At 44.4% G+C, this 26,532-nt stretch overlaps 1 long non-coding RNA gene across 1 annotated transcript in view; it reads left to right on the top strand.

Moving 5' to 3' along the window:
* The first annotated feature begins 5,100 nt into the window (after window positions 1–5,100).
* The window catches only part of LOC132316932 (uncharacterized), a 35,572-nt gene continuing 14,140 nt past the window's right edge, over window positions 5,101–26,532 (top strand). Inside the window, exon 1 of the long non-coding RNA XR_009483964.1 lies at window positions 5,101–5,136. This is a non-coding gene — a long non-coding RNA (uncharacterized LOC132316932). The remainder of the gene's footprint in view (window positions 5,137–26,532) is intronic.

Below are 26,532 nucleotides of genomic sequence, written 5' to 3'. Positions count from 1 at the left end.
AGACCTCTCCACTTGCCTACTAACCCCAGCTTGTTTGACATGCTATGAATCTGGCGGTCCTGGAGAAGCTACGGAGAAGTAGAGGTACGAAAACTACCTGCAGCGACAGAATAGTGAGGCTATTCTTATTTAAGCAATTTCCAGAGGGGTAGAGCTTCCCAAGGTCTGATGCACACATGGAAGGGAAGAATGGGGAGATACTGGTTGTTCTCAACTCACTGTTTTCCCCCTGAACATTGCTACTCTGTGCCCTACGTCTCTGATGCCTGCACTTCCCACACTACTCAAATTCCTCCTCCCTAGACTGAGCTCTGTGATCTCCCACTGATGTCTATCTGCAAACTTTTGTCTCTCTTATGCTCTTTCCCCACTCTCAGCCCTACATCTTGTATTCCTACCAGTTTCCAAATCCTCATGTTCCCATTGCTGCTTTCCCACAACCCTGCGCTGCTCCGACTGCCGTACCCTGCTCTCTATGCCAACAACGCTAGTAGTATCTAAAAATGCTATGAATGTTTCAATGTGGGTATCTCGGCAACCCTTCTATTTTTAAATACCCTGAAGAGCTGTCGGTAGCAGTTATGTCTGGTACAGCAGTCTGCTCTGAAAGCAGATTAGGCCAAACTACCCAGTGCCCCTGAAGCTGTCCGTGAAAAGGTCATCACCCCACTTCCCATCTGCTGACTTGGGTTTCCCCTAATCCATTTCAGCCAAAACAAACCAGTTCAGCTGACATCCACTATTTAAACTACTCGGGTTGACTTTGGCCGAAACGAGTTTGGGGGGGATTGCGTGAGCAGCTCGCAGGTAGGTAGGAGAGGCGGTAACCTTTGGCAGAAGACAGCCGTGATGGCAACCAGGAGCTGTCTGGGAACGGTAACCTCTTCAGCAGCCCCACTTCAGCCCGTGGAGGAAGTGAGCACCCACAAGGGGATTTTAAAGGACGGTAAATTCTGTGCTTTACGTTCCATTCTCACTTATTTCGCAAGAGGTTCCCCTGGCAAACCACTCCTTTCCACTGCGCAGAAAACACGATGACGTTACTCAGGCTGTCATTTGTCTTTCCCCTGTTTAATCACTGCTAACTGATTAACCAAGTGGAGTGCCACAAAATCCATTAGCTGGAAAAGGAACAAAAAGCTATGCTAGCTTTTACGAACAAATAAAGAGAAACCTTTGTAAACAAGGTGCATAACCTCCAGCTCTTGAAAGTACCCACCTACTCCCCCTCCCTGCCCCCCCAGCAATAGGGGCAGTGAGGGGTGACACACTTACAGCCGCTCCTGCCAGGAGCAGGACGTGAACTGGTAGGACATGGGGGAATGTCAAAGGTCGAGTGCTGTTGCATAGCCTGCTGGATAGCCACCATAATGTCTTTTGCCCTTCTTTTACCCCCTATAGACACTTCAGGTCTTCTTATCTCATGAGCTTGATAAGGAAGCACAAGAAAGGGACGCTAGCATTAACTCTTTCCTTACCGCTTTGCCAAGAGGGGGCAGTGAGCACCGAGGCCAAAGAAATCCATTCCCAGAAATGTAGCAAAATACTTTCATGGAATTGATGGATCTTTGAAAACCCGGGGAGGGAAGGTCAGCCGCCAGGGACACTAGCAAATCCAGGCAGTCCCTCTCCCAGATGGTTCAGGTGTTTCCCAAACTAAGGCCTGACTCTCTCCCTTGTTTGTGCCCGCAGTTCAGATAGTTTCCAGGAGCCTGCTGTGCTAGCGGTAGGGAGGAATGAAAGGCTTTCAAGGGGAAAAAAAAGTTAAGCTGGAGTTAGACTCTGACACGCAAACGAATTACTGCTCCTTCACGAGTGACCACCTGCCAGCTGAGGCATGTCAGCTGCCGACACGCGCACATTGCCCATCGCGAACAGGAGGTAAAGGACGCGGCCGCTAATCTGCGTGAAGCGAGGGCAGATGCTGCCGTGTTTGAGTCCTCCACACTCCTTCTGTTTGTGTCTTCAGGTTAGCAACAAACTCGTACTGTTTCACACCACAATGCGCTCCCAGATCAGACTCTCAGCTCAAGCTCAGCTGAAAAGAAAAAGTTATTCTTAGTAATAACTTCAACCTGCAGGAGTTAATTGTGGTATCACTGTGGTTTAGTCGCACTTTTTATTACATTAGGGGGGGGAAAAAAAAATCCTGACTCTATATTGAAAAAGCTTTAATTTGCTGTCCTAGACTTTTCTGTACAGATCCTTTTTGTCAGCTAAAAATAAAAATATTCCAAAAGGATCACAAGTATTTTTTATTCTTACAGTTTTACAGTGAGGAAACTTTTTCAGTCTCCCAATTAAAAAACCAAAATAACAGTTACGTAAGGTGTTACCGAGTTGAGATGACAAAAGGGAAGAGAGAACTGAAATGTCTTTCCTCCTCACCACACGCCCCTCTCCGCTGCTCCCCACTTCTCTTTGTGAGGATAACCGTGCTGGAACTATTTGTTCCTGCACTTCTCTGGTCTGAATAAGCTGGGGCACTGGCTGTCGCCTCGAGTTTCTCTGGCACGCTCTCTGATCCCCTTCATCGAAATGGGTCAGTTCTAGCTCCGTTAACCGGCAGTTAACCACGCAGACTTTCAGTACTGTGGGCACTTTGGGAGTTTGCAAAAGGTATCTTCAGGGCCACCGGTTAATTGAGACAAAAAGGCAGAACTGCTCTTCAGCTATTAATAGACAGACACGTGCAAAATAGCGAACGTACTGACATAAATTGCTTTACCACAATTTCTTTGCTGCTTTTGATCTGTCTTTTGTCATTGTCTTATGGAGACTGGGCTTCTCTTCGGACTTGTCTCTCCCCCACATGCTCTGCACTCACTTGCAGAGGACATGATGGCTCAATATCAGTGCCAACAGGGCTTCCTCATGAGAGACAGCTCGCGACTTCTCAACACCGGGCCCTTTGTCAAGCTGGTTCTTGGTCAATTTTGCCAGGACAGAGCCCACCACCATCTAATTTGTTCAGAGTTGCCTCCTTCCTGAAACACCAACCAGACGAACCGTTTTACTGTGGCTGATAGCCGCGTGCCTTTCCCAAGACACTTCGTTTGGAGAGACAGCCAGCAAGAACGTAAGGACCCGTGGGGTTAATCCTCTTTCTCAGGCTGTCTTCCAAGGGTTTCTGGCACAGGGATCCGAAAGCCAACGGAGGTGACTGACCAGGGTTTGAATTCTGCCACGTAAGGCGTGCTGCGAACCCAGCAGCGCTGGCAGGCTCTCCTTAGTGACGATGCCTCTGAGGGAGAAGGAGGGCCGCAGAATGTTCTGGTGTACCTGAAGAGGGACATGTAAGAGAGACATCACGTAAGATTTCACATAAGATCACATAACATCACGTAAGAGACCCATCACACCCCTGAAGGATGTACCTCGCTAGTTAACAGTGGTACTAGCCGGACGAGATACGCGTTAGACAAAAATAATTGTATTTCTGTGTCTGTTTAGACTTAACTTTCACTTTCCTCAAGGTATTTGGTTTAGCTTTTTTAAAGAATTCTTTTATGTAGCAAGGGCGAAGGCCCTCAACGCCCCGTGTAGCCCTCAGGGCGCTCTGCCCACACCAACACTCCCGCAGGAGGATTTGACGCCATTAACCGTTCTGCATCCTGCCCCGCGGGTACTTTTTAGGAGAGAAGGCCACCATTTCTGGAGCCCCCTGGGCTGCTCGCTGCGGTACTGAAGGCCCTTCAGCCGGCGGCACCGAGCACAAAGCGACTCGACCCCGCGGAGGCCGCTGAGGGACAGGGGCTCGCCAGGGCGTCGTCTGCGCCACATGCCCGGCCAGGCCCCGGGCGCCGGGCCCGCCTCGCTGTGGGGACGAGCGCAGGCCCCGACGCCGGGGCCGGAGGGGCGCGCTGAGGCGGGACGAGCCCCGCGGAGAGCGGACGGGAAAGGCGAGGGCCGGGGCCGAGGCGGAGTCTGCCTCCCCGGCCGGGCGAGGGGCGGGGATGGGCCGCGGCGGCGGCTGGGTTGAATCGCTCCGCGGTCCCGGCTCCTCCCAGGGGCCGGCCCGGCGGCTTCAGCGGGAGGCCGGGGGCAGCGGACGCGTGTCCCCCGCGGTGACAGCATGGTACAGCGTGAGACACCCCCCCCCCCCCCCCCCCGCCACCGCCTCCCGCTGCCGGGGCTGCGCGGCGGCTGCCGCCGTCTCCCCGCAGGGATCCTCTCTCCCCGCTCCTCCTCTTTCTCCTTCTCCCTCTCCCCCCACCTTCACCCCCCGGCTGAGTTCATTCACTGGGATTGGTTTCAAATGACGCCATCGCTTTATTTTTACACCGATGACCTCATCCCAGCAGCTTGAAGTTTACTGACCAGCAAAAACTCTTTTTCTCCCGCTCGCTCCCCTCCTTCTGCCTGCCTGCTCTGCCCGTTTGTTTGTCATCCTTCGGGTCCTTCTGGGAACCGAAGGCTTTAAAAGACACCAAAACGAACACCACAAAAAAAACCCACCCCAACCCCCAAACTTCCCCCCTTCTCCCTGTGTCCCCCCTCCGCCCCATCACTGTCCCCTTTTAATTTTCTCAAGCCATCTTGGGGGGGGAGGGGGGAAGAAGAAGGAGAGGGGGGGAAAAAGCTCCAAATGTTTCCTTTTTCTTCTCCTTTTCCCTCCCACCTTCACGCTTCCCGCTCTTAAGAGAGCCGAATAGTTTTTGGGTGGTTTTTTTTTTTTTTTAATTGCTGTTTGTTTCCTATTGAAGAAGAAGGAAAAAGAGGCGCTTTCCCAGCGGCTGAAGGAGACAGAGTTGTTTCAGGCGGCAGCGGCGAGGCCGGTGGCAACAACTTTTATCCCTGCCGAGGGGACAGGCAGACAGACAGACAGACAGAGAGAGGCAGGGGGTGAAACAGTAAGTGCCGGGAGGAGCGCAGGGACCCCCTCGCCCGGGGCCGCCCCGGGGAAGCCAGCCCGGGAGGGGGGCGAGGGGCGCGGGGGGGGCCGGGCCGGGCAGGGCTGGGCTGGGCGGGGAGGAGGAGGAGGAGGAGGGAGGTGAGGGAGAGGCGGGCGGCGGGCGCCCTCCCTCCCTCCTCCCGCATGCCCTTCCCCGCCGCCCCCTCACCTCCGGAGGAGAGCGCCCGCAGCGGACAGGTCGCTGCCCCGGCCCGGGCAGGCTCCGGCCGCCTCCGCAGGTGGTAAGGAAGCGGGGGGGAGCGGGAGGGGGGTACGGTACGGTGCCGGCAGCGGCGGGCCGCCCCGCGCTCCCCCTACCTGCTGCGGGGCGGCCGGCTCCCTGCAGCCCGCGGCGGCTCCTGCCGCCTCCTCGTCCCGTCCTCGCTCACCTCCCCATATCCACCTGCCTCTCGTAAAGGCAGGGGAGAGCGGGGGGGGGGGAAAGGCGGGCGCCTTTTGTGCGGGGAAGGGGAGGCAGCTCGCCGCTGGAAGGGATGAGCGAGAGCCCGCTGGCTGCTTCAGCGCGCCCCGAAACCCTCCGCAGGGGATGTCCGGGGAGGTCGTGGGTAAGCTTCGGCGGGCGCCTCTGCGGTTCTAAACGCTGCTGGCTCCCAATAGGCTTTCCACGGCTTAAAATGGTCGAGGATGCTTTAAAGCCCCGCAGGGCTCCCGAGGAAATGTTGGAAGTTCTGCCTTCAACTTGGAAAACGTTTAAATTGAGGCAGTTGACAAAATGGAGGGCTGCCGTGGAGTCCAGGAGCGAAGCAAATTGTTAACCTGGTATTGCGCTCGCCTGAACTCCTAACTCCCTGGCTGGTGCCAGGACGTGGCCTGACAGATACCCTCTCCTGACCTGGTGGCTTTTTTTCCCCCGTAGAAGCAGCGGGGATGAGGAGTTGAGCGCACGTCAGTGCGCGCCCAACAAGGTGTATGGGATGTGCCTGTTGCACAGCCTGACCAATGGTCGGATTCTTTTTCAGCGGCCAAAGACGTTGGGGTAGATGTTGGATGGCAAGCTGGTTTTTTTTTTTTTAGGAAAGAAAAGCCAGGAGAATTTACTTTTCTTTTTACTCACGTTTCAGCTGGTTGAAATAGAAAATCGATCTTTCGGTTTTCCTTCAAGTGAAGGGTGTAGTCATAGCGAGCTGTATTGTCTGACCTATGACTAACTTTTTTTTTTTTTTTCAAACATTCGGTGTATACCCAGCAGAATAAATAGATCTGTGCTCGTTTTGAAAGCTAAAAGCAGACTGAACTGTTTCTCCTTGTAAGGATGTGTCTTGGGGTTCTTAAAAGCAAAAACCCCAACCAAAACCCCAAAATGATTTTGTAATCCTTGCTTTAAGATTTATGCTATTCCTGGCAGCGTGTGGTTTGGTAGATACAGAGCTTACGAAGTCACAACTGACCAAACAGGAGTTGGTTTAGACTCTTGTGTTTTGAGGGGAGGTGGAAAAATAGTAAGTCTTAATTTCTTTTTATGGTGTTCATCCCACTGCCCATTGGAGATTGAAGCATTCATCACAGTTGTTTATGTTGGTTGTCTGGGGGTTTCTATTTGAATGTGGAGCAAGTATGCATCGGGGGGGGGGGGGTTATATGTGTATTTTTAGCTTTAAATTTTAATGACAAAAGATACAAAGAATAGCGATATTCAAAAGTAAATCCTACATTTACTTTACTGAGTATGCTTATTAATATTTTTAGGAAGGAACCTATAAAGAAAACGTCTGAGGTGTAATAAACTCTGGTCACTATGCTTGTTTAGTACAATAGTGCTTCAGTATATCTTAATACACAATTTCAAAATCTCTTTTCAAATGAACAAGTAAGTAAAAGCAGCAAAGAAGGTGCCAGTTCCTGTGCTAATTAGAGGTGGTAGCTGCAAAATGCTGTATGGTTTAATACATGTGCAAAGGTCCAGAAAGCCCAAGCAAGCATTTAAAAACACAACGCGTTGTATAAAAATACATAAATACATTCCTGCTCCAGGAGGTCTGGTTTTGTTAGCTACCTAAGCAGATATAATGGAAGAAAGTCACACCAAGAAAACTTCTGTAGGAGAAAGCAAGCTCAATTTATCTTTGTTTCTGTAAAATGCATGCTTTTCTTTCAGCGAAGGCAGCCAGCCTGGCAAGGATGTTTGCTTTTGGCTAGAATAGCTTCAACTGTCCATAGGAACGGTATCGGCAGAAGCTGTGCAGGAATGTGTTAAATGGATTTCGCTGGGAGCTCTGTCTCCCAAGCCAGCCCCGGCTCCTCTGGGGTCTGCGCCAGCCCTCAGCCCGTGGGAGGAGTTGCGGTTGTATCTGCCATGTGCCTGTGCACCTTCCTTGGCACAACGACTCTGCCCCGGGAGTCCTGTGCCTCCGTATTCACAGCCGGCAGCTGGAGACGGGGTGAGAGAAGGCGTACGGAGTTACTAGAGACTGGATGGTGGGACGGGTCAGCCGCTCTGCTGCCTTTAAGATAAGCGATTCATGTAGGCCTTAAGAAACCTTCGGAGGGCAAATTCAGGCTCTCTTCTAGACCTCTGTGAGAAATGCCGAATAGGCAAATTGGCCATTGATTTCTGTTATTTGCATTGGTCTTCAAGTGAGCTCCGCTCCAATGCGTTGTGCAGGAAGAGCTGTGTGCAGGGTGAGGGCCTTGCTCAGTCACCTGTCTTTTCAAACTTCGACACCTTAATCCCAGACCTGTTCAGGAATAGTCACTGTTTCCAAAATACAGATTTTCTAAGAAATGCAGTAAGCATACTTGAAGCATTTTTTCCCTCAAGAAAAAGGAGGCAGGGTGATAGCTTTCACTTGATAATATGTCTGTTGAATTTTCTAGGACTTTTTTTCCTTTTCTTTCTTTTTTTTTTTTTCTTTCCTGTAAGAGCAGTCAGGAAAGCATCATGGATATTCTTCAAGTGCTGACAATCCTTAATAGCCAGATGGCGTAGAGTAGTTACTGTCAAAGGGTGAGGTGTGGAAGGATTGGCACATCCCTTCCTTTTTCTTTTTCGCTTTTGTTTCACCCCTAGGAAGAAACGTGGGTTTGGCCTGCAGATCCTGTGAATCTGTCTCTACAGATTGGGTGTTATGCTCATCAAATGACTAAATGTTTCTTGCAATCTTGTAGTATTTTGTGCATGGTTGTGTAATGGTACGTCTGTGATTATTTAAGAAGAATTATCAAGAAGGTGTTTTTCTGGGTAACGGGGAGGTCCCTGATGTGTTGAGTGTTACATTGACTTTCCTTACAATTCCTTAGGGATTGCTTCCAGATTTAGTGTAGTGACATAAAGGGTAGAATATTTTAAATACCAGTAACTACATATATTGGTAATATTTCATTTATTTGGTGTTCCCCTTCATAAACAATGCGTCATTCCTTAGGGCTGTCGATTACATACGTGGCCTCTACTTTCTGCATGAATCAAAAGCCGTAGGTGATGGGTGGCCTGGTGATGTGTATCAGGATGTCGGCTCGGACTAAAGCCAACGATTAACTGAAGACCAGGAGTCATTTGCGTGAAGGTGAAGTGAACACTGAACTTCAGGCTACTTCCTAGTTGTTACTTGGGGGACCTTATCCTCAGGGTTTTCTTTATCACTAGTGTAATAGTATCACCGCCCTGATACCAAAGCTAATTGAGATGAAACTGGCTCTGGAGCAAGGCTAGAAGCTGAGATGCCCCTTGCCACCGCAGCGTTGCTGCCGTCTGAAGACACGGCCGTGGGAACAGGGAAGTTCCTATCGCCACTTCTCTCCTTCACCGGACCTCATCTTTAGATTGGCTTGGCAGCTCCAAATAAGAGATCTTCGTTACAGTTACTCTGTAACTTCCCTTAACACCTGAAGGAAGCCAAAAATACACATTCATGGTAAAGTTTGGCACCTTAACTTCTGGGTTTGCATAGTTTTAAACGGAGCAGTTCTTGGTTTGCTTATGGATAGGGCCTGTTGGCAGCTACCACGGTCTCCAGTGGAGATGATGTTGGCCACCAGTGAATTACTGTTCCTCAGCGATCAAAGAAAATCTGCGTGTAGGGTGTGTGTATGGAGGACGAGAGGGAAGATGGGCGTGAGTTCAAGGCCTTGTGTTTCCTTTTGCTGCGCTATGTGGTCTGCTGCTGAGCCAAGACTGACCTACTCGGAGTTGGCTCTGGGAAGGCTGGCAGCTTTCCATGTGTGTCCCTACAAAATGCTCCGGCAGCTGAAAAAAAAAAAAACCAACCCAAATTAATAATTGGGCAGGCGAGGAAAGAGGGGAAAGAGTGTTGCCTCAGTGACGGGAGGTTTCCTGTGGGGCTGCGGGGATGCAGAAGGATCTCTTCTGACACGGACCTTCCCGAGCTCCCGTGCTGCTGCTTTTCTGTGCTTGCAATGTCCAAAGCTGTAACGTTTGTCCTGCGGGAATATATGAAAGGGACTGCTGAAACAAGGTCCTTCTTTGAGAGGAAGTCAGTTACCACTGCTCTTTTCTTGGTCGCAATATGAGCCATACATCACCAGTAACTTCTACAGCTTCTCTTTAGTGTGTTCTTGGAACTAATCTTGTCCTGTGTAGTACAAGTTTTCATCCTGTTTCTCAGAAACTAGGATCAGTTCCTTGCACGGACCTCCTCAGGTAAATTTGTGCTCTCCTTGGGTTTCAAGCTTAAGTTCCAAACTTCTGTCAGTTGTTTAGCAAATAAAGATACTCAAATGGAGGTGTGCAGAGGCTTTCATTAGTTGAGAATGTAATTTTTTTCTTCCGTAAGATCTTTTTACATGCCATCCGGGGTGCTAGTCTGCTAAAATAGTATGAAAATTTTTCTTCATAAAATCATAACTGTGTTCCATTACATTACTTTGGCAGAAAACTATGACACACAGTTTCTAATATTGAGACTAAACCAGTGTTACCGGTTTTCATCGTGCTTCACTTGATTTTGCTTTACTATAATGACTGTGAAATGAGCCTGTTTGTTGACTAAATGGTAGATCAGTCGCTTGTACAAATATCCTCTTTTTAGACATCCTTTCCTGCTTGTCTAATGTTTTCTATATTACTGAAGGCATTGCAGGAGGCAAAAAGATGGGTCTGAGTGTGTAATGTAGCAACATTGGAATGAGAACTTTACAGAGAGCATAAACCGAGGAGGACAACAGAGACTAATTGTATGAAATTCCTTTTATGCACACGTTCTTGAGTTTGAATATCTAGTACGTATTCAGCCTGCTGGATTAGAAGGCTTTGGCTCTGCATGTGTAGCATAGATGATGCTCTCAAAATAGGAAAGCAACTCTCCCTCCACACTATTCTGAATAAAATTGATTTGGTTCTGTGTTTTGCTCCTACTGAACCCCTAGTAAAGCATGTTTAAAGGTTGAATAATTTATAATGTTAGGGATATAAACACCACAGCCTTAATAGCCTGAGTGTTGTTTTTGCTTCTTGATTGCTAGGTGTAAGAATCATTCGCCCCAGACTTTAAAGACTCAAATCCCATGTCAGGACTTGAGTTTCTACCTGCAAGATGGTGCTTGAAGGGGAGTGACTTTCTCGATAGTGCGTATTTCACTAAGTTTATACAGTCCCTTAAGCATGGAAACCATCCATCTTCTAACCATCTTCCAAATACATGCAAAGAGTCTGAACTGCACTTCAGAGAGCTTCTCTCAGCATGCCATCCCGCTACTGAAACAAGCCTTACTTTCAAAGGTGGGTCGTAAGCACCAAGAATATTTGCCTAAAGAACAGACACGAGATTACTTTCCACTCGTTGTATTCATGCTACCTGGAATAAGTGTAGCACCTATCATCTCTACATTTCCCACAAGTATTTTGTTACAGGTGGAAACCTGCTTAGGTGTTGGGATTTCATACCTTCTTTCTTTAAAAATTATGCTTGGGACTCAGTGTTTTCTCTTTCTTTCCAGCTCTGCTGTCCCTGACAGTTTCAATGGGATTCTGTTGGAACTCTGGAAAACTGGGGAGGGAAGAGAGCTGGAGGGGGAAGAAACTTTGTGTTACATGTCTCTCTTCTAACCCCATCATACTCAGAAGTGCCTTTCTAAAATAAGAAAATGTAGGTAGAGACCTCTGACTGGGAACACTTGGGGAGCAAACAGAATAAACTTCATCTTGGTTTCAACAAAGATTCATAAAGCTTTCCCAGTTTTTAAGCAAGGACAAAGAATATTCCAGCAAAAAAGTGCAGCAGTAATCTTAGTGTTTGTTTCTCAGTATCTCCCTTTTTTGTTTTGTTTTGTTTTTTCTTGCATGTAACTTTTCATCTGAGTATGTATGATGATATATTTTTCCTGGTCAGTGGAGTGAGCTCTCCTGTCCAGCTAGTGAAAATCCCTGACTTCTCGTGGCTGGCACCCGGTGAGCATGCTGTCAGCTTCTCAGTCCTCCATTCTGCTTGTTAGGTGATCCACGCTTGGATACCATCCAGGTGACAAAGCCTGTTTCCTTAGCATGGCTCACTTCGCCTGTCTGCTGTGATTTCCATGTGGACCTATTTGAAGATACCTGAAAAATCTGTTTATCCAGCCCGGACATGATTGTACGAGTAGCCCATTTGTTCCCTGTTTCCTCTCAAAATATTACTGAAAGAAAGTTAACTCCTTCAAGCAAAAAATGGATGAAAAAGAATGGTAATACAAGTGCAAATCTCCAAGATACTAGTCAGGACAGCAAGAGAAAAGTGTCGAAATACTAACTGATACTATCATTGCACATTTTCCCAAGATACTCTTTCCATGAAGAGACCCACATCTTTCTGCCCCCTCAAATTTACAGGATTCAAATCTTTTTCTCCAGCTGAGGCTTGCATGACTTGCCAACTCTCCTGCAGGTGTGACCTGTTCTGGAACGAGGAAATGGGTAGTGTCTTTTCCCCTGCCGCCTCATGTATGGTCAAACCTATAGAAAGCTGTGGAGGAAGCTCAGGCATGCTGTTCCTCTGACAGCCCTTCTGCAAATACAAGCTATTAATGACCATTGCCTTTCATGGGCAAAAACGGTACTGGCAATTCCTTTGTGCACTTTATTTAATGGCGTAACAAGCAAGCACATTAGCTATTTTTATTCAAACGCCCAGACATAAGCCAGTATGGCAGAGTGGCTATGAAATGTCTGCATAGCTAAGTGAAAATACAGCTGCTGTTTAAGACTAAATCTTTCTCTTTTAGTTACAGGATTTTGAGAGGGTTCAACCAATGATCGTCTAATCTTTCTCATTGAGCTGTGGTGAGGATTTTCAAGATTTTGCGTTAAAATAGGCAGAATGTGCTTTTCAGTCGCTGACTTTGTCTACTGTTTCAGTCAACAATAAGGAGGTAATGCATTAGGGGAGGTGGGTGGGTGGGGAAAGGGGGACTGATTCAGGTTAAAGGTTCAGGTCTTGTCCTCTCAGGAAGCTTTGGGAGTATCTGTACGTGCTGCTTAGTGGCAGGCACACAAAAAAAGCTGAGTACAGTGACACTGTTAGCAAATGCTAGCGTAGAGAGACGCAGTGTCTGTTTTGGGGGTTTTTAAAGGCTGCAAAGTCCTTCGATGGTGTGCTTTTCTTTTTCTTTCTTTTTTTTCTTCCCCCTTTTCCTTGAAGAGGCTGTCGACTTTGGCAGAAAAATGGCTTTCGTGGCTTGATGAATAATTAAAAAAAAAAAATTCAAGACAGTGTTGATGATTTAAGTCTTTGAATATTTCAAAGCCAAGAATTTATGTTGTGGATTAACTTGGGAGGGATGTTGAGCATTTAATTTTTTGCGTGTGTACATGCTCAGTGAATAGTTATACCTCAGTATTGACATGCATGATCTCCAGTCCAATTTTGGCTTAAAAAAAAGGAAGAAAGAAAACAAAAATTTAAGCATGTTAGAGGTCCTAAGGGGAAAACGCTTAATATTATGCTTTCCCTGACCTGGAACCTGCCTGATACTGGAGTAGGTATCTGGTGGTAGCACATTTTTATATATCTTTGCTTAACTAAATTATGAAGTACACTTACAAAAATCTTTTTGTTATATCCACTAACGTAAAAGATTTCTACTGAGTGCTTAATATTTGGCCCAACTGGTAATATTGCTTTTCAGTACAGTCAAGCATTATTCTTACTTAGCTATTTATCACTTACTTACCTGTTTTTTCCGTTTATGTTGGCAAAGTGAGAATCTACAAGCATAACTTCCTCCTTGAAAGGTCTCTCCCTTTCAAATGTCAATTGTTAAACATCAAAGCACAGCTGGAGAAGTCTACCTATTGGTAGAAAATAGCATTACTTTTTTTGGACAGGTGGAGTGGGACGGCCATCAAGTAAATCAGCTGCTTTGGGACATGATGAAGGTAAAATAATTAAACCACCAACATATAACCACATCTTTCAGCTTCTCCACCAGCAGTAAAATAGGCTTTCTTGAATTCAGAATTCTGCAGAATTAGTCCTTATTTATGTTTAAATGGTTAAACGAAATGCAGTACTATCTTCTGATGTCTGTGGACAGAGCTGTGACCCTTCTGCTTTTACTAAAAATGCGGTTAAATTGCACTACAGTGGAAAAATATTCAGGCTTATCACTTTCTGGAGCTGACGTTTCAAAAGGTATTCCCAGTTTCAAAAGCTCTGTGTTGTATTAGGGTCGTCTTTTGTCATTGTGAAAAATACTTGGAAAGGGAGATGTGCCTAAGGAACAGAGCTAGAGAGACAGAAGAAGTAGGGGATAATGGAAAAGAAGAGGTATTGATCAGATGTTAGAAAAATATACCATATGGGCTAATAAAGGGGATAAAAGAAGAAAGTGGTGTGTCAACAGAGATGAAAAATATTTTTAAAAAGAAAGAAAAAGGTTCCGCATTAGTCGCACATAAAAATGAGCCTTTTAAATCACAGAAAACTTAGTTCTAATGTGACAACAGGATAGGATCGCTCCACTTTTGCTAGTAATACTAAGCGTGTAGTAGTAGATAACCGAAGAGTTATTTTCTGTGTGTATGAGGAAAAGCCATCTGACAGGCTGTCTAAATGAAGTCTAATGGCAAGTTATAGAAAGTACAGGGAAAGGTGTAGCTTCCAGTGGGTTCGCAGTAGTAAATACTATTTGTGCATCTAGAAAATATCTTCTAAAGATTGCTAAACACTAATAAGTTGTGTGCTTTGTCTTTCTGAGTCTGTATTTTAGTTTATAGTTCATGTAACTGAAAATACATATTGAAAACTAGAAATGCTGGATTAGAATATGCGGTGGCTGTTGGGAGAATAATAAATATTATGGGGGTTTGTGTATTTGGTCTTTATCGCTAGGCATTTGTAAGTATTTAAGAATGAGTTGACTGCAAAATGTTGCACTATAGACCATAACTTCATGTTGGAAATTTGTAAGGTTCAGAGACTAAGGCTTGAAATAGCATGCTCCCAAGTCCGTGTAAAGACATGTCTTTCAATGCAGCTGAGAAGAGTGGGGACAATGATCTGTCTAAACACTTCTGTTGTGAATTGCTATTTTTCTTCATGTTGTTAGTAATTTATCCTTGGCTTTTTTTGAACTGGGTATGTATGTAGCTATTCTAGATGGAAGAGAAGCGTTTATCTTTAAAACAAACAAACAAACAAAAAACTTGGCAAATTTTTGTTTGCTTCTAGAACGTGTCCAGTTCAAGAGGCTGATGTCCTCCAACAAAGTTGCAGGTACAAATGTTCCAGCTGTTTGTCTTCTAACGTTTTTGGGTTATGTTACGTGCTGCCACTGGTGCGAGTGCTTTGTAAACACAACTAGTCAGTGCTACAGGGAGCTTTAACCTCAAGCAGAGGAACAGGAGCCTAAAAGCTATTGACAAAGTGTCTTTTTCCAGCTGTGCTAGTAGAAAAGGTTACCAAGTCCAGCTGCTTGACACAGCCCCTCTGCCTCTAGCTGCTGCCGTGCGGCTGCTGCTTAGAGTAGTTTTTGTGACTGCTCGTACTTCACTTGAGGCCGAGTCAGAGAATGAACTCACAAGTTAGCCTATTGTGCTGTTTGAGCTAACCTGTTTATGTTTTGCTTGAAGCAGACCAGAAATCCATCAAACTGTTTGCTTCATAGGCTCTAGATGGTCATTCGCTCCATGCCAGACCTTAAATTATCTGCCTTTTTGACACGTAGACAAGCCTTAGAGTAAAATACTCTGTAGGCCATCCTCTCCTTTCTTCTGCGTTCTGCCCAACTTCTTATTACCCTTATTGACTGAAAGAAATAGGTTCAGCAGCAGTAGAAGTGAAATGGGAGAACGGTGGCATGGATCCACTGAAACTGGTGGAGCTCTCTCGAGTTAGTGCAACGTAGCGTGCGTTTCTATGGCAGGTAACAGCAAATGCTCACGGTTACTGTGATTCTTCTCTTCTCTTCCCAGCCTCTGTCATTGCAAACTCACTCTTTTAATGGCTCTCAGGATCCCACACTAAGCCAGAGCTGGGAACCAGAAACGGCTGAAAATTATTTGGATGGGGTTTGTTTATGTGTTTGTTTATTCTACTTGCTTGTACAGTTATTTTGTGACTGATTTAGCTCTTTAAGTCAGCTCACTGAATTAACATGTGAGCTGGCATAAGGGACATGGCTGTTCTCTGGTAGCCCTGACTTAGCTTGTTTTAAGCTCCCATGGAGTGTCTCCCCTCAGTCTGCCCTTTCAGTTGGGTGCCTGTTGTGCATTTGATGCTCTGAAACAGCAGTTCTTGGAGCAGCCAAAGATATGGTGGGCTTTGCCTCCTGTTGATGTGTTGAGGGGGTAGGAATGGGCTTCGTGGTTTACTAGTCCGGCGTGCTCCAGCAGAAGAATTTCCTCTTGTTCCAGAGACCCATCTTTTGTCCTTGTTTGGGGGCTTCCTGTGTGCTTGGCCCAGAAGCCAAGTCATGAGGGTGTCCACAGGAGTTACCTGTGTCCTGCAGTGCAAGTAAGCCTGTTGCAGCCCATGGTAGTCTGGAGGGAATTGTTGAAACTCAGAGGAATTCCTTTCCAAGATTGTCTTTCTGCAGAGGCAGCAAGAAGTGTATTTGTTACGTGGATTCACCCACTGGAGACTAAGACTGGTACCATTGATTGAAGCTAAAAACCTGATAGCTCTTCGTCGCTGTGTGTTCAAGTTGGCTTGGCTCGGCTTGGCTTGGCTTCCCAGAGCTCCGAAAGCTTTGTGCTCTATTGGCAACTCTTGCTTGTCTGTCACCTGACAAGTTTAGAACTTGAGTTCTGTCAGGATGCTTTTCCTTCAAAACAGTGGCAGGACGTGTGTGTGAGTGTGTGTTTTTATATACATACACCTACATATAAACTGTGTATCTCTCTATATATGAACACATGCAAATATGTATATATACACGCACATTCTGTCCAGCGCAGCTTCTGTCTTAGAAAGCTTTCATTCAAAGTGATTTCTCAATGTTTTTTATGATAAGAAAAGCAATTAATTAGCTAGCGAAGCAAAACAGCCTTGCAGATAAGCCTTCTTAGGCTACATCTAGGTATAATGAATTAAGATCTGGATTCATGTTCTTCATGGAACACATAGTATGTAGTTTTAGTGGTTATAACTAGCTGAGGTAGGCAGATAAATTTTGCACATTCACTAGCTTGTGATGTATTTGTTTGAATATGCTTGTGATTTCTGATCTTTACTTGGTCTTTCAAAGGAAATTGAAATGAAAGCCTAATCCCTTTTTACTGAAAACTTGAAAGCATTTCCTTGGTATCATACTTATTTGATAAAATGAAAAGTCTGTTTTCTGCTTTGAGAATGGGTGGCTAGTAATGCCTATTAATTTTTTACACTGTCTGATTTTATTTTTTTTTTCCTTTTCACCTCATATTAATTTAAATAGTACCAGTGTCTTCAGAGTTCTCATATGGAACTCTCGTTTTTCTCACTTGTTAATTGCTTGTGTCATCTCTGCCCACTGCTCTGGGGGAGGTGTTGATTAAACCTAGAACTTGATTTAGTACTCCCATTCCTCTTGAGCGGGGTGGGGGAGTTCTGACTTCTTTTTAATCATAACATTGTATTTTTTGTATGATTTCAATCTCAAAACCATTTGGGTTTTCTGAGTGTTCTTTACATTTACTTTGAGTAATAGTATGCTGATACCAGGATCATCTTCTTGGGATCCTGCCTAGAGTAACAAAGTTCTGCTGGTTCAGCCGCGGCTCTGCAGAGCTCCTGTCGCTGTATGGCTGCTTGCATTGCTGTAATGCAATGGCATCCACACTGGAAGAGATGGTGTTGCAGAAGATCATGTATAGGGCAGATAGGAATCCAGAGCATCCTACTGATGAAGCTGCTGTCCCTACAGCATGTCGATACTAGTGTTGTTCTTGGTGGCATTTTGGCAACTGAGGGCTTTTGTCATTCAGGGAAGAGACTTCTTTTTTTTTTTCAGACCATGCAGATGGAGTTTTGCTGACTTGCATCAAATTTGCATGTGGGTTTGTACAAACAAAAAACTGAAGTAGCCTGTCTGTCTGACACAGCTCTGCCATTCAGCCAGGTGCAAAGCTAAAGAATTAACCTAACAAGTGGTTAATTTCCAATAACTGTGTCCAATATTGTTTCTATCAACAGAGACATCAATTTGTCTGTCTTCTTTTTTTCTCTACTACTCCTCTGAGTTTTTTTCCATCTCCTCAGTGGTGGGGAATGGCTGTGTGCATACGGTTGTAAATATTATGTTTATCTTAAAATTTAGATTCTTTGGAACTTTTTGTTATAGATTACAAAATGGACTTTCTAGTAAGTCTACATAAAGTTCCTTTAAACAATTGAGTTGGCATGCTCAAAGACACGTGGGCAAATTTAATGGTGGGTTTGGGTCAGATGGAGAAGGGTGGTTCTGCGTCCTTCCTTATTTCTTGCTTTATGTTCCTTTATGCCTATCATCAGGTCTGCCAAAGGTTCTGTATGGCTACTTTTAAATCGGTTTTTCTAATACTGAAGTTCACAGATTTTTACTTATTTTTTTCCTTTCTTTTTCTTTTTTCTGTCACCTATAGCATGTTTTACAAACACTTTGTACCCATGCTGGAATAGCTCGCTTTAATAAGCATTACATATTTCTGTTATCTGCTCAGCCCTTACGTTCTGTAATTCTCTCATAAATCTTGAGGACATGGTGACCTACTGTTAGTTAATCAATCTGGTTTTTTTCTTCTCTTCTTTTGACATGTCGATCCTGGCAGTAGATCATCTTAGTCTATCTCAAACTTACCTGTTGCCAGCATCCTGTGTGGGAGAGGCTCTTGCGAAGAAACCTATTTTTGCTCTCTCAGCTATTGTTACCTAGTTGCTAGTATCTCATTTAATTGCACCCTTCCATTTTTGTGCATCAGCTCTTACGATTTTTCGTATTATTTTGATATGTTTTTCCGACCTGATACTCTTTGCTGTCCTAAGGCTTTTTTTTGTTGGTCCGTCGTTCCCCACCCACCCCACCCCCCCCCCCCCCCCCCCGCTGCTGTCATTTATCCTGCTTTCTGTTTCTTTACCCAGGCTTGGATTCACATTTTTCTGGGATATGCTCATTTGGCCTGCGTAACCTCACGAAAATGTTACCATTTAAACATAATGACTCTTTTCTTCCCTGGCTTCCTGTTCCCTTTCCTTGTGAAGTGGTATGTATACCTTCCGCAACTTCCAGACTCAGCTGGGAGCTAAACATGCAGCTTTTAATTTCCTCTTTCTCCTTGAATTGAGGACTTTTGGACCGGCGGTGTCTTAATCACCATTTCTGAAATGTAACGGCATGATACTAGTTTTCGTAGTGTGGTGAACTCGGTTGTATTGTGGCCACTGTCATTTAGTGGTGAGCTAATGCAAACAGTAAACTGGCTTTCCAACATAGTACTAAGATCATTCTAGCGAGGAGCAGGAGAAAAGCTGAGTTTCTTATTTTCAGGTAAAGAACAAACACAGAACAAAAAATGTCCCTTGGCATGGCCTGCCATGGTTCAAAGGCTGAATGGAAATGTAGATTCTCCTTCGTCAGATTAAATTCCTCTTGCGTTTGGCATGGTACTCCCCTTACTTCCTTCTCTAAACAGAACTGGCTTGACTCTTCCCCCTTTTCCACAGTAACTATGTGATTCCTTGTTTCGTTTGTGGGAACTGCAAGAGCTCTGATGTCTTCCTGAATTAAAGATGCCAGTTTCATAGCGACTTCTTCCTCCTTCCTGTTGTTCCTCCCCTCCTCCTGACAGCCACATACAGTCTTCTTGGGGTTTGTTTGTTTTTATTTTCCCCTAGGAAAAGACTCTTCCTCATCAATCTTCATGGCAACTTATGGTTCCTCATATACAGAGTGCTTCAGTTGACTTCAAATGTAATGCCACTGCCATTTTACCAACTAAAGGAAGGCTGCACTGATAGTATAATGCACTTTCTGCTTCTTTATCAGCTGTCTTCCCTTCATTTGGGGAGCATGATTCTCTAAATTCCTTCCTGATAGGTTTCCATTTTGAAATACTCTGTCCAGAATGGCATGGCATCTCTGCAAGCATAAAATTGTTGTGAAACACTAAGCACAGAAAACTTGTTATCAAAATACTTGTTGTTTCCTTTTTTTTTTTTTTGTTAAGGTCACTGTTGTGAAATGGGATGATTAATAAGTGTTACTCCAGAAGTAGAGAAAAGGTTTTAGAGATTGCATCTTTCTTCTGCAAAAATCAGTGCTGTCTTGAGACCCAATTACTCAAAAACAAGTTGTAATGAAAATATACTAAAATCCTAGGCTTTAGCTTGGTTGTATCAAATACTTGGTAGAACTCCAAAGCGATAAATAACTCCGTTATTTTCTTTATGGAGTACTAATCTTGTTTGCTTTGGCATCTAAAACCAAAGTTGCAGCTTATTTTTACTTAATATACACTTTCCTTTAGAGTATCTCTTCCATGCAGTAATGCAGATATTTTATTACAGAACCCAGGAGGCCGGTCGCAGACCAGGGATTCTGCTGTGTATGGTGGTCCCGCAGGCAGAGAGGAATGGTGTTCACCTAGGCAATTCTGGTTGACATAATGGTCTTAGTACTGATGCCAAAGTCCTTGCAGACATTGTGGCAAAGAAGTGGTTTTGAGGCAGTGTTTGGAAGGAGATAGGTGGATGTCTCATGTTACCTCATACAGCCAAAGAAGAAAATGAGATGTGTTCATCTGGTCAAAGGAACAGGTCTGGCAAATCACATTTGCTGCAGTGTTCTGCGTTGGTGGGAGCAGCATATTCAAGGCCAAAGGAAGTACTACTGTGCTACGAGCAAAAAGAGATTATGTGCCTAGGTGAGCATTTTTCATCCATCTATGGTGTTTAAATTGTCTACCAAGCGGACAAAAGGGCAGGATACAACTCTAGCTTTGATGTAGAAGTCTAGGGAGAGATCCGTCATGAGATGAAGTAAGTTGATGGGAAAGGGAAATGCAAAAAGCGGGAGTCTGTCAGCTGTAGCAGATTTTTGAGTTCCATCAGGAGGGTACTAGAGATGAGTGAAACATGCAGTGACTTGATTTGTAGGTGAAGCCATTAGCTAGTGATGCATTTTTCTAGATTGGCCATCAGTTAATCATGTTTTCTTTCTGTCGTGGTTTTTATTGCAACGCGTGGTGGTTAAAATCCAGAAGAAAGTGTAGTAACATCTTAAGTTGCCTGTCTTTTCAGCTACTCTGTTAACAGCAAGAATTTATTTTTGTTGATGACTGCCAACAGTTGGCATGCACAAGATGACATCTTCAAAGTAAGTCTTAAACAAACAAAACCACCTTTCTTCTGTAACTTCTGGTGTTAATTCCTGTCTTTCTACTTTCTCTCTTGAGACTGTGTTACAAGCAGTGACTGTTTCCTTAATATATGATTAGGTTTTGCTGTGGAGGTTTTAACAGATCTAAATTTAGAGACAGAAATCTAAGATGAGACGAGATGTCAAAGTGATGGGATTACATGTGGTGGTTCCTGACAGTCCCCAAAACATACTTCATGCAAACTTGATTCTGCTCCAGCAGGGCTTGCCTTTGACTGCTGCTGTTACTGTGTTCTCTATGAACTTAATGAAGTAGTGCACATATATGTGTTAAACTGAGACTCGCTTTCAGGGTGGTTTTTTTAAGGAAACTCAAAGATACAACAAATTGGCAAGTTTGCGGATTGAATTTTCAGATCTGTCCCTGTCTTTAAAAGGCCCGTCAGATGCTAACAGTTAATGGTGGGTTTTCACTGAGCTGTTTGTATAAGGTGCCGGAAAGTCATTGATCTCTTAACGTGGCCATTAACCTGAAAAGATTTTGACATGCTTGTAGTTTTGTAATGGATTAAGTAACTCATCTCTGGATTCAAAAATTAAAATCAAAACACAATTGATCATCATAATAGTATAAATAAGGTAACAAAATTACCAGACCTTCCAGGAGGCTTAATCTCCTGTTCTTTATGGTTTAGTTGAAACCCATGAAGCGTAAAAGGTGGCCCAGAGTTGCTCTTCTCCTTTGCAATTATTCAACTTCAAGGTTTTCTTAATTGTTGTGAGACAATCGGAAGATGCTTATCTCAGTAAACCTGATGGAAGTGTTACCTCCAGGCTCTTCACACGTTGGCTGGTCTCTTTGTAATGTTCTGAATGCTTCTGCCATGGTGGATACAACGCACCATTCCTGCTTGGGGCATGAGCAGTTCAGAGATCGATTTTGCCAACTTGTCTGTGCCTGAAACTATTGATAATCTAATTGCTGGATTCAGACATGGAGCTTGCTCTTTAAAGAAGCTTTCTCATGGATAAACCTGAATGCATTTAAATGTCTGAAAAGAGCAAGGGTTGGGTGAAGTACCGTGGGAATTGCCTTTAGCCTTACCGGATGGATAGGCAGTCTGTGACAGGCCCCAGGAGGACTTGATTGTGCCTTAAAAATACTAAAGAAGGTAGCCATAGTTAGAATTCACATTTCTTTTTAGGTGTAAATGATCACAAAGGGCCAGATTAACTAAAATCTAAGACAGTAAATCATTTACTTGATGTCAGTTTTTCACCAAAAGGATATCGGATGTGACTATGGTTTTGTCAAAATAGAAATGTGCTAAAAGATACTTACCTAGACTATTCAGCAGCTTGTCTGGGAGCCACTGCTTTAAGTCATGGGAGTTTCTATATGCGGTAGTAGATACAAAATGCAGTGAAGAAGTAGGTCATTTTATTGCACTTCTCTGTCTTTGTTGGGTGGTGACAGCAGGAGTGTTTTTTCAGATGTTCTTCTTGGAGCTGGTGAGCTTTGTCTGTTCACTCCTTTCAGAAGAAACACCTCAAATGCCTTGAAGTAGTTAATGCAGAACAGGATTGTGCTTTTCTGTGGTTACAAGCCCAGGTGCTGGTAGTAAAGGTGTTGCCCATGGGAAGGCAGAAGGAGAAGCTGATGTTCCTGGGTAGATCTGTACCACTTAAATTGCTGTCTGGAGTGGGAAGTTTCCCTTGGGAGACCTTTTTGTGTTTATGAGGGGCTAAAGTACAGCAGGAGAAACTTTGTTCCCCGCTGTTTTCCTCGTTCCAGTCTACCTGAAGCAGAGAAACCATGGCTCCAAAGTTGTCATTAAGCTTCCTAAGAATACTTTTACTAATTGTAATTGTCTGTACAGTATAGTTTGACAAGATTAGCAAAGCATGGAGAGCACTTCCTACTGTTAGGCTTAAATTTTTTCATTTAATGACAAAGTTCTTGGGATTTGGCACGATCTGTCTGGTGCAAGCTTCTAAAGTACAAACAGCAATGACCTGGCAAGCAGCACAACACTGGTAAGTGAATATTTGGTCTAAGGACTCATAGCCAAGCTCTTACCTTTTTGCATAAGATTATTTTAACGGTAATGCAAAGCAGACGGAATTGTGGTTAAATAATTACTCCTCGATTGAGCGAGTACCGCCCCAAGGAAGGTGCTTATGTAAGGAACGTCCCTATTGTGCTGCGTAAGAACAAGGACGGTGTGCTGAGACTGCATGAGCAATCGTCACGCTGGTGCTTTCTCAAAACTGACTCTACAGACTTGCTGGAAGGAGTTACTAACTTGAGTTTTACCTTAAACACACCAAAAAGCTACGGAAGTCTAGCGTGGGGGGCAATGGTGCGCTTCAAACTGTGCCACAGGGCTTTGGATCTTTAGATCCATGCAGCGGACACCGTCCGTTTGTACCAGTCGAGCAGGAATTCTTTGGACAAGTCCCCCTTTCCCATCCAAGCACTGCACACTTTGTCTTTTTAAAGCCAAAGGTGTGTCAACTCTTGGGGACAGCTGTAGTTTTGGTGGATTAATATCTGGTGGCCGGGTTCATCTTTTTCGGGCACTAGTGTGTATTTCCTCTCCTTCAGTTATTCCAGTATATTTCTCACTCAACTCCATATACAGGCCACCCCTGCCGTCTGCAGCAACTTCTGTGTGCTCACGGTAGGATTATTTTCCATTTCTTATGCTGTCTGTGTGTTATTAGGAGAAATTTCTTTACGGAGAGAGTGGTGAAGCATTGGGACAGGCTGCCCCGGGAGGTGGTGGAGTCACCATCCCTGGAGGTGTTCAAGGAACGTGTGGATGTGGCACTTCGGGACATGGTTTAATGGGCATGGTGGGGTTGGGTTGATGGTTGGACTTGATGATCTTAAAGGTCTTTTCCAACCTTAACGATTCTGTGATTCTGTGAAGCTTAAGAGATGATCTGCTTTCTCTGGTGTTTGGTACTGTAACGGCACACAGCAATAATTGCAGAACAAATCGTTCTGGACGTGGCAGCGAGAGGGATAGTGCAGATGGAGATGCTCAGCCTAGTCCATCTGCCCTACCCTGGGAAGTGCCGTGGAGAAAGTGTTTAACCGGGGTATGGAAAGCTCTAGCCATGCTGTGGGGTGAGCCTGCACAAATAAACCCACCTTTCTATCGAAGCTAGTTTGAGCACCAAGTTGGTGGTTTGGTTCGGAGCTAGCTTGTGAGTCCTAGATTTAAAGCATCTCTTCTGCACGCTGTCTGTCCCTGCACTGAAGCATGCTCAGTGCCCATGGAATATCAGGAGAATTGAGCTGCCAAACACATTTTTTAAAAAAAATTAAAATCCCTGCAGCTTCTTGCTTTTTGACTAAAATTCAGGCATATGGCCATAGGCATACCAAAAGGCACACATTTGATTCCAGGTGGTCTCCCTGCCAAACCTAAAGCTGGTTTGCAAGAAGATCTTATGTGGTTATGCTTTCAATAGAGTGCCAGAAAGCTGAACCTTGGCAAAACTATGCTTTAAGCTGATGGTGAGAACAAGATTAGGAAGAATGTTTTAGTCTTGGATAGGCATTGTAGCTACAGGTAGATTAGATACGTTTTCTCCTAGGTCTAAGTCATAGGTTTTTTTTTATTTTGCCAGTTCCAAAGCAGTCTAAGCTAAGTTAAAATTTGGATGTTGAAAAAAATTATTTGGATTTGTGCTTGGCTTTGCCCAGCTCCCAGGTTATGGATTATCTGGTTTCAGAAGTGTGTGCCTAGGCATTTGCTGCTCTAGCTTGAGCCTGGTGGCTGGCTGCAGAGGAAGAAGCCTGAAGGGGTGGGAGGAGTGCTTCTCCTTCCCCTCTTTCCTGGTGACCTCCGCTTCTGTGGTTGCGTTCAACTCTCTTCCTGCACATTTTGACCTGTGCTAAAGTCCTATCAGAGAGGGCAGTTGCAGTCGGGGATGAAGTCTTTGCTGGAAAAGATTTCTCGCCTAAGTCTGCGCATCTGAAACGCTTTCAGCATTCGTTGGTAGAAACTGGCTTCTGTTGGGTGTCTTTTTGCCATGACTCCATGGTTGAAGCCACCAGGGTCAGTCTTTTCATGCTGCTCGGAATTCCCATGGAGAAGCTAAATTGCATGCACCACTCTAGGAGGCAAAGTAGCTAGCTAACATGTCTTTGCAATCCAAACGGAATTAAAACCCAAGCAAACAAAAAACCCAGGTAACAAACATAGTGACTGTATCTATCACAGTCATGACTTTGTGAAGACAAATGCATCTAATCTCACCTGCTTATCTTTGTCACTGATACCTTTAAGTCAACTTGGAACTGAAGGAAACAAAAATCTGGTTTTGTAGAAAATTGGGTTTTGCTTTAAAGTTACTTCTCGTAGCTTTGTAGGATGAAATCTAGTTCTATAATTTTGAATGATGTGGTACGATTTTCTTTGTACCTGGAAATGGTGGAAGTTTTTCAGTAGCCTGAAAAACAGTTTTAAGGAAACTTAGCATTTTTGTATAGGTTTTTTGTGTCTGTGATTTTTGTTTTGTGGTTGTTGTTCTTCTGGTGTGTTTTTTTTTCCCCCAGAAAATACAAACTTTTTTCCAGACAGGCTATAAGAAAAGTTTGTAAGGAGAGGGATTTTTACTTTTTTTCTGTTTAAACTGACTAGTTTGAGGAAGACAAGCAAGGCTTCACAAACACAAACCCTACTTCAAGCTTGAAACAAAAGCTGTGAATATAAAGCTAAATCTAGGTCAAGTTTGAGTTAATAATAATAAACAACAACTTGATAATCCAGAGAAAAGTTAGTTTGTTTATGGGAAAAATGTACCACAAATCTAGTAACTCTGTGATGACTCCAGGATTTTCTTGTTTTGGCATTAACTCCAAGGATTCGGGGAGAGGGGAGTATTCTTTCTTTGAAGGTATCTTTTAGGTTTCTTTCTGTCTTGTGTCGTGCATTTTCAGCGGTGTGGCTTCAGCCAGACAGTTTCCATGAGGAGTATGATTCATTGGGTAATTTATGACATACTTCGGGATGTGCTTTGGACTTCTTCTTTTCCTGTTTGGGAGGAGGGACAGGCTGGATGTTGAGATGTTTTGGAATCCTTGGCTTTTGTTTCTGTGTCACCGTTTGGTTCTGTTTCACGTCCGTGTGTGTGAGGAAGGGCTCGTGCATTCTGGAGTTTGTGCCCTCCCTCTCCTTATCACTCTGTATTAACTGGTCTCATAAAAGATGTCACCTCTCCCTGCAAGACTTGCCTTTCCTGTATCCTTGGGCAGTTGCAGATACAGCAGTAATATTGAGGATCTGTTGGATATGCAGTTCTTGTGAACCACGTCTGTATGTTTTCTTTCATAGAGTAGCTGGAATTTAATGTGGTGCTGGAAATGACGGTGAGATAATGCATCTTTTCTTGAGACAGAGTGGGATGCTTTTCTAACCATGTTAAGCATTCATGCAATAGCATTGTTCCATGGATGTGTAATATAGGTTTGAACATGCTGACATGATAGTTTAAAGCAAACAAACAAAAAACAAATAAAAATATCTGTACCAGTCGGGAAACACAGCATCATGAACAAGAGAGTGTGAGAGTCTGGGCTAAGAACCAAGAATGAGCTTGCAGATGGCCATTTTCAGTCACCTGCTGTGGGTTTTTTTCTAGCTACTGTTGTATTTTTAGGTGGTTTTCCTTTATTCCTACCTGAGATTTTTTTTATGCCTTCAAGTTAGAGAGCAGCCACACAAAAGGCTGATTGGGCCCATCTGAGAGGATGGGGGAGTGGGGCAACAGTGGGGGAGAGGAAGGGTGGCACCTCAGAGTGGGTCTTCCCTGACGGGTGAGACGTGGACGGGACTAATTACTGCTTTTAAAATCTCTCCTTTAGCTTTTTCAGTTTAATTTTACCATTCAAGTAAAAC

Source organism: Gavia stellata, chromosome 4 (assembly GCF_030936135.1).
Source record: "Gavia stellata isolate bGavSte3 chromosome 4, bGavSte3.hap2, whole genome shotgun sequence".
Taxonomy (NCBI): domain Eukaryota; kingdom Metazoa; phylum Chordata; class Aves; order Gaviiformes; family Gaviidae; genus Gavia; species Gavia stellata.
This window is presented reverse-complemented; position numbering and strand designations above follow the sequence as displayed.